Consider the following 13,891-nt stretch of genomic DNA (forward strand, 5'->3'; position numbering starts at 1 on the left):
GTAAGCCAGAACAAACGCTCTGTATAAAAAAAGATCAGGAGAAAAAACCCATCTGCTTTTTTCAACCAGCACTTTCAGGGGAGAGCGCGAACGCAGTCCCCCACTACCATAAATTATGCAGTCGAGATTCCCACATTTGGGGAATTCGCAGGGGTCAGCACGGCCGGAGTGCAATGGACGAGCCTCGCCCTGGGTGAACCGCCTTCTTGATCATGGTGTCTCCCCTGCCAGGTAAGTATGAAGGCCCAGGCGGCCAGTCAGAGGTACCATTTCCGTCTCTACCGTCCTCATCAACGGTGAACCCCCGCCCCTAGCAAAGGAAGGACGGCTGCCTTCCATTACTGGCCTGCAAACTGCCAAGCGTTGGCACGAGCCGACGCTTCCCAACCCTGGTTTTAGATCAGTGTTTCCCAACCGCGTTCCTGGAGGCCCCCCAACACTGCATGAATGTGTTCTATGTCACCTTAATCAAACACACCTGATTCAGATCATCAGCTCATTAGTAGAGACTCGAAGATCTGAATCGGGTGTCTCAGACAAAGGGTCTCATATGTTTTAGATGACTCCCTTTAACCAAACACACCTGATTCGATGCATCAGCTCGTTAGTGAAAGACTCCAAGACCTCAGGTGGATGCATCCGAGGAGAACTCTCAATAAAACAGCAACCACGGCATCTGCAAGAGCAGACCTCAGGGGGAGCCAAGACAAAGCCCTCATTCCTTTTTCTGTTATTCATCACAATAAGCAGCAATCCCCTGAAAAGGGAAGCACACCGTTCCTGGAAACACTGCAATACCAGGCCGATGCGTGGAGTGAACAGAGCAAGCCCCGGCTCCAGCTCCGTGATCCAAAAATCAATTTAATATGTAGTCCCCGGGTAGGGGACGTATCAGATATTAAACTGATAAGAACAGATACTACACTTGATCTTAGCCAAAAGGCCGAGAAGCGATGCTGCAGTGGTGCAGCGGGGAGGAAGCGGGACATGGCCACGCCCATCTCGGCTTTGGTAAGTCAGGGAGACCTGAAACGCTGGGGGACGGTAGGACCCTCCCCCGTCTGCAACGTCACCGAGCCTCGCCCCGATCGGCCCGACGGTGGCTCTGCTGCGGCGGAGAGTACGGCATCGCTCGTAACTCCCAAACGGTTCGTCGCAGAGCCACGTGCCTCATGTCATCGGAATCCTTGGCTCGAGCCGAACGAGAGGCAGGTCTCGAATTGGCAGGTCGCTCTGGCGAAATTTTCGGCTATTTTGGATTTTGTCGAAAACCTTCTTTTGCAAACCGGCACCAGGTATTTGGCCCAGTCCGAACCAAAGCAGCACAGAAAGATTCTCTGGAGTCTGACGGTCAATAATCATCCAAAAAAAAAGTGGAAATTTCCATCCACCTTGGCGAGGGGCCCTCAAAACGTTCGAAGGTCGTGTGGCCCAGGTTGCTAAAATGGCTATAACTCCAGAGAGGAATGAGATCACTTCACCCAAATCGGCACGCCTATGCGCGGGCTCAGTCTGTGGTCAGGAGAAAAAAAGGGTGCTGTGACTGGCCACTTGGTGGCGCTGTAAGGTGAAAAAAAAAAAAGAAAAGGAAATGAAAAAGGACAACCAAACAATCATGAAAACAGCTACAGCTACAGCTCGGCAGCAGTCAGTCCGATCGACTTGAAAAGTGAGGTCTGTGAGAAATTTGAACCCACCAGGGGCCGATTTTTCAAGAGCGCAAGTGACTTTTTTTTTTTTTTTTTTTTACACACATGCACAACCCATACCAAGCATAGGACGGAAGTCCTCATTCTGAACAGCTCTCTGGATCAAAAGTAAGCCAAACAAACTCTGTATAAAAAAAGATCAGGAGAAAAAAAAACCATCTGCTTTTTTCAACCAGCACTTTCAGGGGAGAGCGCGAACGCAGTCCCCCACTACCATAAATTATGCAGTCGAGATTCCCACATTTGGGGAATTCGCAGGGGTCAGCAAGGCCGGAGTGCAATGGACGAGCCTCGCCCTGGGTGAACCGCCTTCTTGATCATGGTGTCTCCCCTGCCAGGTAAGTATGAAGGCCCAGGCGGCCAGTCAGAGGTACCATTTCCGTCTCTACCGTCCTCATCAACGGTGAACCCCCGCCCCACCTAGCAAAGGAAGGACGGCTGCCTTCCATTACTGGCCTGCAAACTGCCAAGCGTTGGCACGAGCCGACGCTTCCCAACCCTGGTTTTAGATCAGTGTTTCCCAACCGCGTTCCTGGAGGCCCCCCAACACTGCATGAATGAATGTGTTCTATGTCACCTTAATCAAACACACCTGATTCAGATCATCAGCTCATTAGTAGAGACTCGAAGATCTGAATCGGGTGTCTCAGACAAAGGGTCTCATATGTTTTAGATGACTCCCTTTAACCAAACACACCTGATTCGATGCATCAGCTCGTTAGTGAAAGACTCCAAGACCTCAGGTGGATGCATCCGAGGAGAACTCTCAATAAAACAGCAACCACGGCATCTGCAAGAGCAGACCTCAGGGGGAGCCAAGACAAAGCCCTCATTCCTTTTTCTGTTATTCATCACAAAGCAGCAGCAATCCCTGAAAAGGGAAGCACACCGTTCCTGGAAACACTGCAATACCAGGCCGATGCGTGGAGTGGACAGAGCAAGCCCCGGCTCCAGCTCCGTGATCCAAAAATCAATTTAATATGTAGTCCCCGGGTAGGGGACATATCAGATATTAAACTGATAAGAACAGATACTACACTTGATCTTAGCCAAAAGGCCGAGAAGCGATGCTGCAGTGGTGCAGCGGGGAGGAAGCGGGACATGGCCACGCCCATCTCGGCTTTGGTAAGTCAGGGAGACCTGAAACGCTGGGGGACGGTAGGACCCTCCCCCGTCTGCAACGTCACCGAGCCTCGCCCCCACGATCGGCCCGACGGTGGCTCTGCTGCGGCGGAGAGTACGGCATCGCTCGTAACTCCCAAACGGTTCGTCGCAGAGCCACGTGCCTCATGTCATCGGAATCCTTGGCTCGAGCCGAACGAGAGGCAGGTCTCGAATTGGCAGGTCGCTCTGGCGAAATTTTCGGCTATTTTGGATTTTGTCGAAAACCTTATTTTGCAAACCGGCACCAGGTATTTGGCCCAGTCCGAACCAAAGCAGCACAGAAAGATTCTCTGGAGTCTGACGGTCAATAATCATCCAAAAAAAAGTGGAAATTTCCATCCACCTTGGCGAGGGGCCCTCAAAACGTTCGAAGGTCGTGTGGCCCAGGTTGCTAAAATGGCTGTAACTCCAGAGAGGAATGAGATCACTTCACCCAAATCGGCACGCCTATGCGCGGGCTCAGTCTGTGGTCAGGAGAAAAAGGGTGCTGTGACTGGCCACTTGGTGGCGCTGTAAGGTGAAAAAAAAAATGAAAAGGAAATGAAAAAGGACAACCAAACAATCATGAAAACAGCTACAGCTCGGCAGCAGTCAGTCCGATCGACTTGAAAAGTGAGGTCTGTGAGAAATTTGAACCCACCAGGGGCCGATTTTTCAAGAGCGCAAGTGACTTTTTTTTTTTTTTTTTTTTTTTAAAACAGATACCAAGCATAGGCATAGGACGAAGTCCTCATTCTGAACAGCTCTCTGGATCATTGAGAACAAACGCTCTGTATATAAAAAAAGATCAGGAGAAAAAAACCATCTGCTTTTTTCAACCAGCACTTTCAGGGGAGAGCGCGAACGCAGTCCCCCACTACCATAAATTATGCAGTCGAGAGATTCCCACATTTGGGGAATTCGCAGGGGTCAGCACGGCCGGAGTGCAATGGACGAGCCTCGCCCTGGGTGAACCGCCTTCTTGATCATGGTGTCTCCCCTGCCAGGTAAGTATGAAGGCCCAGGCGGCCAGTCAGAGGTACCATTTCCGTCTCTACCGTCCTCATCAACGGTGAACACCCGCCCCTAGCAAAGGAAGGACGGCTGCCTTCCATTACTGGCCTGCAAACTGCCAAGCGTTGGCACGAGCCGACGCTTCCCAACCCTGGTTTTAGATCAGTGTTTCCCAACCGCGTTCCTGGAGGCCCCCCAACACTGCATGAATGTGTTCTATGTCACCTTAATCAAACACACCTGATTCAGATCATCAGCTCATTAGTAGAGACTCGAAGATCTGAATCGGGTGTCTCAGACAAAGGGTCTCATATGTTTTAGATGACTCCCTTTAACCAAACACACCTGATTCGATGCATCAGCTCGTTAGTGAAAGACTCCAAGACCTCAGGTGGATGCATCCGAGGAGAACTCTCAATAAAACAGCAACCACGGCATCTGCAAGAGCAGACCTCAGGGGGAGCCAAGACAAAGCCCTCATTCCTTTTTCTGTTATTCATCACAATAAGCAGCAATCCCTGAAAAGGGAAGCACACCGTTCCTGGAAACACTGCAATACCAGGCCGATGCGTGGAGTGAACAGAGCAAGCCCCGGCTCCAGCTCCGTGATCCAAAAATCAATTTAATATGTAGTCCCCGGGTAGGGGACGTATCAGATATTAAACTGATAAGAACAGATACTACACTTGATCTTAGCCAAAAGGCCGAGAAGCGATGCTGCAGTGGTGCAGCGGGGAGGAAGCGGGACATGGCCACGCCCATCTCGGCTTTGGTAAGTCAGGGAGACCTGAAACGCTGGGGGACGGTAGGACCCTCCCCCGTCTGCAACGTCACCGAGCCTCGCCCCGATCGGCCCGACGGTGGCTCTGCTGCGGCGGAGAGTACGGCATCGCTCGTAACTCCCAAACGGTTCGTCGCAGAGCCACGTGCCTCATGTCATCGGAATCCTTGGCTCGAGCCGAACGAGAGGCAGGTCTCGAATTGGCAGGTCGCTCTGGCGAAATTTTCGGCTATTTTGGATTTTGTCGAAAACCTTCTTTTGCAAACCGGCACCAGGTATTTGGCCCAGTCCGAACCAAAGCAGCACAGAAAGATTCTCTGGAGTCTGACGGTCAATAATCATCCAAAAAAAGTGGAAATTTCCATCCACCTTGGCGAGGGGCCCTCAAAACGTTCGAAGGTCGTGTGGCCCAGGTTGCTAAAATGGCTATAACTCCAGAGAGGAATGAGATCACTTCACCCAAATCGGCACGCCTATGCGCGGGCTCAGTCTGTGGTCAGGAGAAAAAGGGTGCTGTGACTGGCCACTTGGTGGCGCTGTAAGGTGAAAAAAAAAAAAAAAAGGAAATGAAAAAGGACAACCAAACAATCATGAAAACAGCTACAGCTCGGCAGCAGTCAGTCCGATCGACTTGAAAAGTGAGGTCTGTGAGAAATTTGAACCCACCAGGGGCCGATTTTTTCAAGAGCGCAAGTGACTTTTTTTTTTTTTTTTTTTTTTTACACACGCACAACCCATACCAAGCATAGGACGGAAGTCCTCATTCTGAACAGCTCTCTGGATCAGAACAAACGCTCTGTATAAAAAAAGATCAGGAGAAAAAACCCATCTGCTTTTTTCAACCAGCACTTTCAGGGGAGAGCGCGAACGCAGTCCCCCACTACCATAAATTATGCAGTCGAGATTCCCACATTTGGGGAATTCGCAGGAGTCAGCACGGCCGGAGTGCAATGGACGAGCCTCGCCCTGGGTGAACCGCCTTCTTGATCATGGTGTCTCCCCTGCCAGGTAAGTATGAAGGCCCAGGCGGCCAGTCAGAGGTACCATTTCCGTCTCTACCGTCCTCATCAACGGTGAACCCCCGCCCCTAGCAAAGGAAGGACGGCTGCCTTCCATTACTGGCCTGCAAACTGCCAAGCGTTGGCACGAGCCGACGCTTCCCAACCCTGGTTTTAGATCAGTGTTTCCCAACCGCGTTCCTGGAGGCCCCCCAACACTGCATGAATGTGTTCTATGTCACCTTAATCAAACACACCTGATTCAGATCATCAGCTCATTAGTAGAGACTCGAAGATCTGAATCGGGTGTCTCAGACAAAGGGTCTCATATGTTTTAGATGACTCCCTTTAACCAAACACACCTGATTCGATGCATCAGCTCGTTAGTGAAAGACTCCAAGACCTCAGGTGGATGCATCCGAGGAGAACTCTCAATAAAACAGCAACCACGGCATCTGCAAGAGCAGACCTCAGGGGGAGCCAAGACAAAGCCCTCATTCCTTTTTCTGTTATTCATCACAATAAGCAGCAATCCCTGAAAAGGGAAGCACACCGTTCCTGGAAACACTGCAATACCAGGCCGATGCGTGGAGTGGACAGAGCAAGCCCCGGACGGCTCCAGCTCCGTGATCCAAAAATCAATTTAATATGTAGTCCCCGGGTAGGGGACGTATCAGATATTAAACTGATAAGAACAGATACTACACTTGATCTTAGCAAAAAGGCCGAGAAGCGATGCTGCAGTGGTGCAGCGGGGAGGAAGCGGGACATGGCCACGCCCATCTCGGCTTTGGTAAGTCAGGGAGACCTGAAACGCTGGGGGACGGTAGGACCCTCCCCCCCGTCTGCAACGTCACCGAGCCTCGCCCCCATCGGCCCGACGGTGGCTCTGCTGCGGCGGAGAGTACGGCATCGCTCGTAACTCCCAAACGGTTCGTCGCAGAGCCACGTGCCTCATGTCATCGGAATCCTTGGCTCGAGCCGAACGAGAGGCAGGTCTCGAATTGGCAGGGCGCTCTGGCGAAATTTTCGGCTATTTTGGATTTTGTCGAAAACCTTCTTTTGCAAACCGGCACCAGGTATTTGGCCCAGTCCGAACCAAAGCAGCACAGAAAGATTCTCTGGAGTCTGACGGTCAATAATCATCCAAAAAAAGTGGAAATTTCCATCCACCTTGGCGAGGGGCCCTCAAAACGTTCGAAGGTCGTGTGGCCCAGGTTGCTAAAATGGCTATAACGCCAGAGAGGAATGAGATCACTTCACCCAAATCGGCACGCCTATGCGCGGGCTCAGTCTGTGGTCAGGAGAAAAAGGGTGCTGTGACTGGCCACTTGGTGGCGCTGTAAGGTGAAAAAAAAATGAAAAGGAAATGAAAAAGGACAACCAAACAATCATGAAAACAGCTACAGCTCGGCAGCAGTCAGTCCGATCGACTTGAAAAGTGAGGTCTGTGAGAAATTTGAACCCACCAGGGGCCGATTTTTCAAGAGCGCAAGTGACTTTTTTTTTTTTTTTTTTTTTTTTTTTTAACAACCCATACCAAGCATAGGACGGAAGTCCTCATTCTGAACAGCTCTCTAAGCCAGAACAAACGCTCTGTATATAAAAAAAGAGCACTTTAAAAAAAACCCATCTGCTTTTTTCAACCAGCACTTTCAGGGGAGCGCGCAACGCAGTCCCCCACTACCATAAATTATGCAGTCGAGATTCCCACATTTGGGGAATTCGCAGGGGTCAGCACGGCCGGAGTGCAATGGACGAGCCTCGCCCTGGGTGAACCGCCTTCTTGATCATGGTGTCTCCCCCCTGCCAGGTAAGTATGAAGGCCCAGGCGGCCAGTCAGAGGTACCATTTCCGTCTCTACCGTCCTCATCAACGGTGAACCCCCGCCCCTAGCAAAGGAAGGACGGCTGCCTTCCATTACTGGCCTGCAAACTGCCAAGCGTTGGCACGAGCCGACGCTTCCCAACCCTGGTTTTAGATCAGTGTTTCCCAACCGCGTTCCTGGAGGCCCCCCAACACTGCATGAATGTGTTCTATGTCACCTTAATCAAACACACCTGATTCAGATCATCAGCTCATTAGTAGAGACTCGAAGATCTGAATCGGGTGTCTCAGACAAAGGGTCTCATATGTTTTAGATGACTCCCTTTAACCAAACACACCTGATTCGATGCATCAGCTCGTTAGTGAAAGACTCCAAGACCTCAGGTGGATGCATCCGAGGAGAACTCTCAATAAAACAGCAACCACGGCATCTGCAAGAGCAGACCTCAGGGGGAGCCAAGACAAAGCCCTCATTCCTTTTTCTGTTATTCATCACAATAAGCAGCAATCCCTGAAAAGGGAAGCTCACCGTTCCTGGAACCACTGCAATACCAGGCCGATGCGTGGAGTGGACAGAGCAAGCCCCGGCTCCAGCTCCGTGATCCAAAAATCAATTTAATATGTAGTCCCCGGGTAGGGGACGTATCAGATATTAAACTGATAAGAACAGATACTACACTTGATCTTAGCCAAAAGGCCGAGAGAAGCGATGCTGCAGTGGTGCAGCGGGGAGGAAGCGGGACATGGCCACGCCCATCTCGGCTTTGGTAAGTCAGGGAGACCTGAAACGCTGGGGGACGGTAGGACCCTCCCCCGTCTGCAACGTCACCGAGCCTCGCCCCGATCGGCCCGACGGTGGCTCTGCTGCGGCGGAGAGTACGGCATCGCTCGTAACTCCCAAACGGTTCGTCGCAGAGCCACGTGCCTCATGTCATCGGAATCCTTGGCTCGAGCCGAACGAGAGGCAGGTCTCGAATTGGCAGGTCGCTCTGGCGAAATTTTCGGCTATTTTGGATTTTGTAGAAAACCTTCTTTTGCAAACCGGCACCAGGTATTTGGCCCAGTCCGAACCAAAGCAGCACAGAAAGATTCTCTGGAGTCTGACGGTCAATAATCATCCAAAAAAAGTGGAAATTTCCATCCACCTTGGCGAGGGGCCCTCAAAACGTTCGAAGGTCGTGTGGCCCAGGTTGCTAAAATGGCTATAACTCCAGAGAGGAATGAGATCACTTCACCCAAATCGGCACGCCTATGCGCGGGCTCAGTCTGTGGTCAGGAGAAAAAGGGCGCTGCGACTGGCCACTTGGTGGCGCTGTAAGGTGAGAAAAGGAAAAGGAAATGAAAAATGGACAACCAAACAATCATGAAAACAGCTACAACTAGGCAATAGTCAGTCCGATTGACTTGAAAACTGAGGTCTGTGTGAGAAATTTGAACCCACCAGGGGCCGATTTTTTTCAGAGCGCAAGTGACTTTTTTTTTTTTTTTTTTTTTTTTTACGCACAACCCATACCAAGCATAGGACGGAAGTCCTCAGTCTGAACAGCTCTCTGATAAGCAGAAACAAACGCTCTGTATAAAAAAAGATCAGGAGAAAAAAAACCCATCTGCTTTTTTCAACCAGCACTTTCAGGGGAGAGCGCGAACGCAGTCCCCCACTACCATAAATTATGCAGTCGAGATTCCCACATTTGGGGAATTCGCAGGGGTCAGCACGGCCGGAGTGCAATGGACGAGCCTCGCCCTGGGTGAACCGCCTTCTTGATCATGGTGTCTCCCCTGCCAGGTAAGTATGAAGGCCCAGGCGGCCAGTCAGAGGTACCATTTCCGTCTCTACCGTCCTCATCAACGGTGAACCCCCGCCCCTAGCAAAGGAAGGACGGCTGCCTTCCATTACTGGCCTGCAAACTGCCAAGCGTTGGCACGAGCCGACGCTTCCCAACCCTGGTTTTAGATCAGTGTTTCCCAACCGCGTTCCTGGAGGCCCCCCAACACTGCATGAATGTGTTCTATGTCACCTTAATCAAACACACCTGATTCAGATCATCAGCTCATTAGTAGAGACTCCAAGATCTGAATCGGGTGTCTCAGACAAAGGGTCTCATATGTTTTAGATGACTCCCTTTAACCAAACACACCTGATTCGATGCATCAGCTCGTTAGTGAAAGACTCCAAGACCTCAGGTGGATGCATCCGAGGAGAACTCTCAATAAAACAGCAACCACGGCATCTGCAAGAGCAGACCTCAGGGGGAGCCAAGACACAAAGCCCTCATTCCTTTTTCTGTTATTCATCACAATAAGCAGCAATCCCTGAAAAGGGAAGCACACCGTTCCTGGAAACACTGCAATACCAGGCCGATGCGTGGAGTGAACAGAGCAAGCCCCGGCTCCAGCTCCGTGACCCAAAAATCAATTTAATATGTAGTCCCCGGGGAGGGGACGTATCAGATATTAAACTGATAAGAACAGATACTACACTTGATCTTAGCCAAAAGGCCGAGAAGCGATGCTGCAATGGTGCAGCGGGGAGGAAGCGGGACATGGCCACGCCCATCTCGGCTTTGGTAAGTCAGGGAGACCTGAAACGCTGGGGGACGGTAGGACCCTCCCCCGTCTGCAACGTCACCGAGCCTCGCCCCGATCGGCCCGACGGTGGCTCTGCTGCGGCGGAGAGTACGGCATCGCTCGTAACTCCCAAACGGTTCGTCGCAGAGCCACGTGCCTCATGTCATCGGAATCCTTGGCTCGAGCCGAACGAGAGGCAGGTCTCGAATTGGCAGGTCGCTCTGGCGAAATTTTCGGCTATTTTGGATTTTGTCGAAAACCTTCTTTTGCAAACCGGCACCAGGTATTTGGCCCAGTCCGAACCAAAGCAGCACAGAAAGATTCTCTGGAGTCTGACGGTCAATAATCATCCAAAAAAAGTGGAAATTTCCATCCACCTTGGCGAGGGGCCCTCAAAACGTTCGAAGGTCGTGTGGCCCAGGTTGCTAAAATGGCTATAACTCCAGAGAGGAATGAGATCACTTCACCCAAATCGGCACGCCTATGCGCGGGCTCAGTCTGTGGTCAGGAGAAAAAGGGTGCTGTGACTGGCCACTTGGTGGCGCTGTAAGGTGAAAAAAAATGAAAAGGAAATGAAAAAGGACAACCAAACAATAATGAAAACAGCTACAGCTCGGCAGCAGTCAGTCCGATCGACTTGAAAAGTGAGGTCTGTGAGAAATTTGAACCCACCAGGGGCCGATTTTTCAAGAGCGCAAGTGACTTTTTTTTTTTTTTTTTTTTTTTTTTTTTAACAGCTCTCTGGATCATTGAGCGGAAGTCCTCATTCTGATCATTGAGAACCCGAAAAGTAAGCCAGAACAAACGCTTTGTATAAAAAAAGATCAGGAGAAAAAACCCATCTGCTTTTTTCAACCAGCACTTTCAGGGGAGAGCGCGAACGCAGTCCCCCACTACCATAAATTATGCAGTCGAGATTCCCACATTTGGGGAATTCGCAGGGGTCAGCACGGCCGGAGTGCAATGGACGAGCCTCGCCCTGGGTGAACCGCCTTCTTGATCGTGGTGTCTCCCCTGCCAGGTAAGTATGAAGGCCCAGGCGGCCAGTCAGAGGTACCATTTCCGTCTCTACCGTCCTCATCAACGGTGAACCCCCGCCCCTAGCAAAGGAAGGACGGCTGCCTTCCGTTACTGGCCTGCAAACTGCCAAGCGTTGGCACGAGCCGACGCTTCCCAACCCTGGTTTTAGATCAGTGTTTCCCAACCGCGTTCCTGGAGGCCCCCCAACACTGCATGAATGTGTTCTATGTCACCTTAATCAAACACACCCTGATTCAGATCATCAGCTCATTAGTAGAGACTCGAAGATCTGAATCGGGTGTCTCAGACAAAGGGTCTCATATGTTTTAGATGACTCCCTTTAACCAAACACACCTGACTCGATGCATTAGCTCGTTAGTGAAAGACTCCGAGACCTCAGGTGGATGCATCCGAGGAGAACTCTCAATAAAACAGCAACCACGGCATCTGCAAGAGCAGACCTCAGGGGGAGCCAAGACAAAGCCCTCATTCCTTTTTCTGTTATTCATCACACTAGAAAAAACGGGTCCCACATTTGGGGAAAAATTCGCAGGGGTCTCACATCACAAGCCGACCTGCAATGGAAGGGGAAAACAGCAGCACGAGATTCCACACGTCTTCGGAGGAACGGAAAGAGTGCAATGGCCCTGCCCTGGGTGAACCGCCTTCTTGATCATGGTGTCTCCCCTGCCAGGTAAGTATGAAGGCCCAGGCGGCCAGTCAGAGGTACCATTTCCGTCTCTACCGTCCTCATCAACGGTGAACCCCCGCCCCTAGCAAAGGAAGGACGGCTGCCTTCCATTACTGGCCTGCAAACTGCCAAGCGTTGGCACGAGCCGACGCTTCACAACCATGGTTTTAGATCAGTGTTTCCCAACCGCGTTCCTGGAGGCCCCCAACACTGCATGAATGTGTTCTATGTCACCTTAATCAAACACACCTGATTCAGATCATCAGCTCATTAGTAGAGACTCGAAGATCTGAAAATCGGGTGTCTCAGACAAAGGGTCTCATATGTGTTTAGATGACTCCCTTTAACCAAACACACCTGAACGATGCATCACTCCATCACCGTCCCATCAACGGTGAACCCACGCCGTTAGTGAAAGACTCCAAGACCTCAGGTGGATGCATCCGAGGGAGAACTCTCAATAAAACAGCAACCACGGCATCTGCAAGAGCAGACCTCAGGGGGAGCCAAGACAAAGCCCTCATTCCTTTTTTCTGTTATTCATCACAATAAGCAGCAATCCCTGAAAGGAAAAGCCACACCGTTCCTGGAAACACTGCAATACCAGGCCGATGCGTGGAGTGGACAGAGCAAGCCACTACCAGGCTGCGTGGAGTGGACAGAGCAAGCCCCCGCTCCAGCTCCGTGATCCAAAAATCAATTTAATATGTAGTCCCCGGGTAGGGGACGTATCAGATATTAAACTGATAAGAACAGATACTACACTTGATCTTAGCCAAAAGGCCGAGAAGCGCGATGCTGCAATGGTGCAGCGGGGAGGAAGCGGGACATGGCCACGCCCATCTCGGCTTTGGTAAGTCAGGGAGACCTGAAACGCTGGGGGACGGTAGGACCCCCCCCCGTCTGCAACGTCACCGAGCCTCGCCCCGATCGGCCCGACGGTGGCTCTGCTGCGGCGGAGAGTACGGCATCGCTCGTAACTCCCAAACGGTTCGTCGCAGAGCCACGTGCCTCATGTCATCGGAATCCTTGGCTCGAGCCGAACGAGAGGCAGGTCTCGAATTGGCAGGTCGCTCTGGCGGCGAAATTTTCGGCTATTTTGGATTTTGTCGAAAACCTTCTTTTGCAAACCGGCACCAGGTATTTGGCCCAGTCCGAAACCAAAGCAGCACAGAAAGATTCTCTGGAGTCTGACGGTCAATAATCATCCAAAAAAAGTGGAAATTTCCATCCACCTTGGCGAGGGGCCCTCAAAACGTTCGAAGGTCGTGTGGCCCAGGTTGCTAAAATGGCTGTAACTCCAGAGAGGAATGAGATCACTTCACCCAAATCGGCACGCCTATGCGCGGGCTCAGTCTGTGGTCAGGAGAAAAAGGGTGCTGTGACTGGCCACTTGGTGGCGCTGTAAGGTGAAAAAAAATGAAAAGGAAATGAAAAAGGACAACCAAACAATCATGAAAACAGCTACAGCTCGGCAGCAGTCAGTCCGATCGACTTGAAAAGTGAGGTCTGTGAGAAATTTGAACCCACCAGGGGCCGATTTTTCAAGAGCTCAAGTGACTTTTTTTTTTTTTTTTTTTTTTTTTTTAAACACGCACAACCCATACCAAGCATAAGACGGAAGGACATTCTGAACAGCTCTCTGGATCATTGAGAACTCCGAAAAGTAAGCAGAACAAACGCTTGTATAAAAAAAGATCAGGAGAAAAAACCCATCTGCTTTTTTCAACCAGCACTTTCAGGGGAGAGCGCGAACGCAGTCCCCCGCTACCCACCATAAATTATGCAGTCGAGATTCCCACATTTGGGGAATTCATGATTAGTGAAAGACTCCAAGACCTCAGGTGGATGCATCAGCTCGTTAGTGAAAGACTCCAAGACCTCAGGTGGATGCATCCGAGGAGAACTCTCAATGAAACAGCAACCACGGCATCTGCAAGAGCAGACCTCAGGGGGAGCCAAGACAAAGCCCTCATTCCTTTTTTTCTGTTATTCATCACAATAAGCAGCAATCCCTGAAAAGGGAAGCACACCGCATCCTGGAGACACTGCAATACCAGGCCGATGCGTGGGAGTGGAACAGAGCAAGCCCCCAGCTCCAGCTCCGTGATCCAAAAATCAATTTAATATGTAGTCCGGG

General features: G+C 51.0%; 13 non-coding genes and 2 pseudogenes across 13 annotated transcripts; all 15 read right to left on the minus strand.

The window, feature by feature from the left end:
• Positions 1–75: 75 nt before the first annotated feature.
• LOC122142135 lies at positions 76–239 on the minus strand. The gene has a single exon (XR_006158369.1). It is a non-coding gene; the product is annotated as a U1 spliceosomal RNA (small nuclear RNA).
• Positions 240–764: 525 nt separating this feature from the next.
• LOC122142076 lies at positions 765–955 on the minus strand. The gene has a single exon (XR_006158326.1). It is a non-coding gene; the product is annotated as a U2 spliceosomal RNA (small nuclear RNA).
• A 936-nt stretch (positions 956–1,891) lies between these two features.
• LOC122142147 lies at positions 1,892–2,055 on the minus strand. The gene has a single exon (XR_006158381.1). It is a non-coding gene; the product is annotated as a U1 spliceosomal RNA (small nuclear RNA).
• Positions 2,056–2,587: 532 nt separating this feature from the next.
• Positions 2,588–2,778, minus strand: LOC122142063. Its single transcript, XR_006158313.1, has one exon. It is a non-coding gene; the product is annotated as a U2 spliceosomal RNA (small nuclear RNA).
• Positions 2,779–3,701: 923 nt separating this feature from the next.
• LOC122142148 lies at positions 3,702–3,867 on the minus strand. Its single transcript, XR_006158382.1, has one exon. It is a non-coding gene; the product is annotated as a U1 spliceosomal RNA (small nuclear RNA).
• Positions 3,868–4,391: 524 nt separating this feature from the next.
• On the minus strand, positions 4,392–4,582 carry LOC122142077. Its single transcript, XR_006158327.1, has one exon. It is a non-coding gene; the product is annotated as a U2 spliceosomal RNA (small nuclear RNA).
• A 917-nt stretch (positions 4,583–5,499) lies between these two features.
• On the minus strand, positions 5,500–5,663 carry LOC122142144. The gene has a single exon (XR_006158378.1). It is a non-coding gene; the product is annotated as a U1 spliceosomal RNA (small nuclear RNA).
• A 524-nt stretch (positions 5,664–6,187) lies between these two features.
• On the minus strand, positions 6,188–6,382 carry LOC122142090. The gene has a single exon (XR_006158340.1). It is a non-coding gene; the product is annotated as a U2 spliceosomal RNA (small nuclear RNA).
• Positions 6,383–7,301: 919 nt separating this feature from the next.
• LOC122142042 lies at positions 7,302–7,466 on the minus strand. Its single transcript, XR_006158301.1, has one exon. It is a non-coding gene; the product is annotated as a U1 spliceosomal RNA (small nuclear RNA).
• Positions 7,467–7,990: 524 nt separating this feature from the next.
• On the minus strand, positions 7,991–8,183 carry LOC122142088. The gene has a single exon (XR_006158338.1). It is a non-coding gene; the product is annotated as a U2 spliceosomal RNA (small nuclear RNA).
• A 919-nt stretch (positions 8,184–9,102) lies between these two features.
• On the minus strand, positions 9,103–9,266 carry LOC122142136. Its single transcript, XR_006158370.1, has one exon. It is a non-coding gene; the product is annotated as a U1 spliceosomal RNA (small nuclear RNA).
• Positions 9,267–9,792: 526 nt separating this feature from the next.
• Positions 9,793–9,983, minus strand: LOC122142087. Its single transcript, XR_006158337.1, has one exon. It is a non-coding gene; the product is annotated as a U2 spliceosomal RNA (small nuclear RNA).
• A 922-nt stretch (positions 9,984–10,905) lies between these two features.
• Positions 10,906–11,069, minus strand: LOC122142126. Its single transcript, XR_006158360.1, has one exon. It is a non-coding gene; the product is annotated as a U1 spliceosomal RNA (small nuclear RNA).
• A 580-nt stretch (positions 11,070–11,649) lies between these two features.
• On the minus strand, positions 11,650–11,762 carry LOC122142059 (annotated as a pseudogene).
• Positions 11,763–12,321: 559 nt separating this feature from the next.
• On the minus strand, positions 12,322–12,546 carry LOC122142094 (annotated as a pseudogene).
• Positions 12,547–13,891: the final 1,345 nt, after the last annotated feature.

Source organism: Cyprinus carpio, chromosome B23 (assembly GCF_018340385.1).
Source record: "Cyprinus carpio isolate SPL01 chromosome B23, ASM1834038v1, whole genome shotgun sequence".
In the NCBI taxonomy this organism is placed as follows: domain Eukaryota; kingdom Metazoa; phylum Chordata; class Actinopteri; order Cypriniformes; family Cyprinidae; genus Cyprinus; species Cyprinus carpio.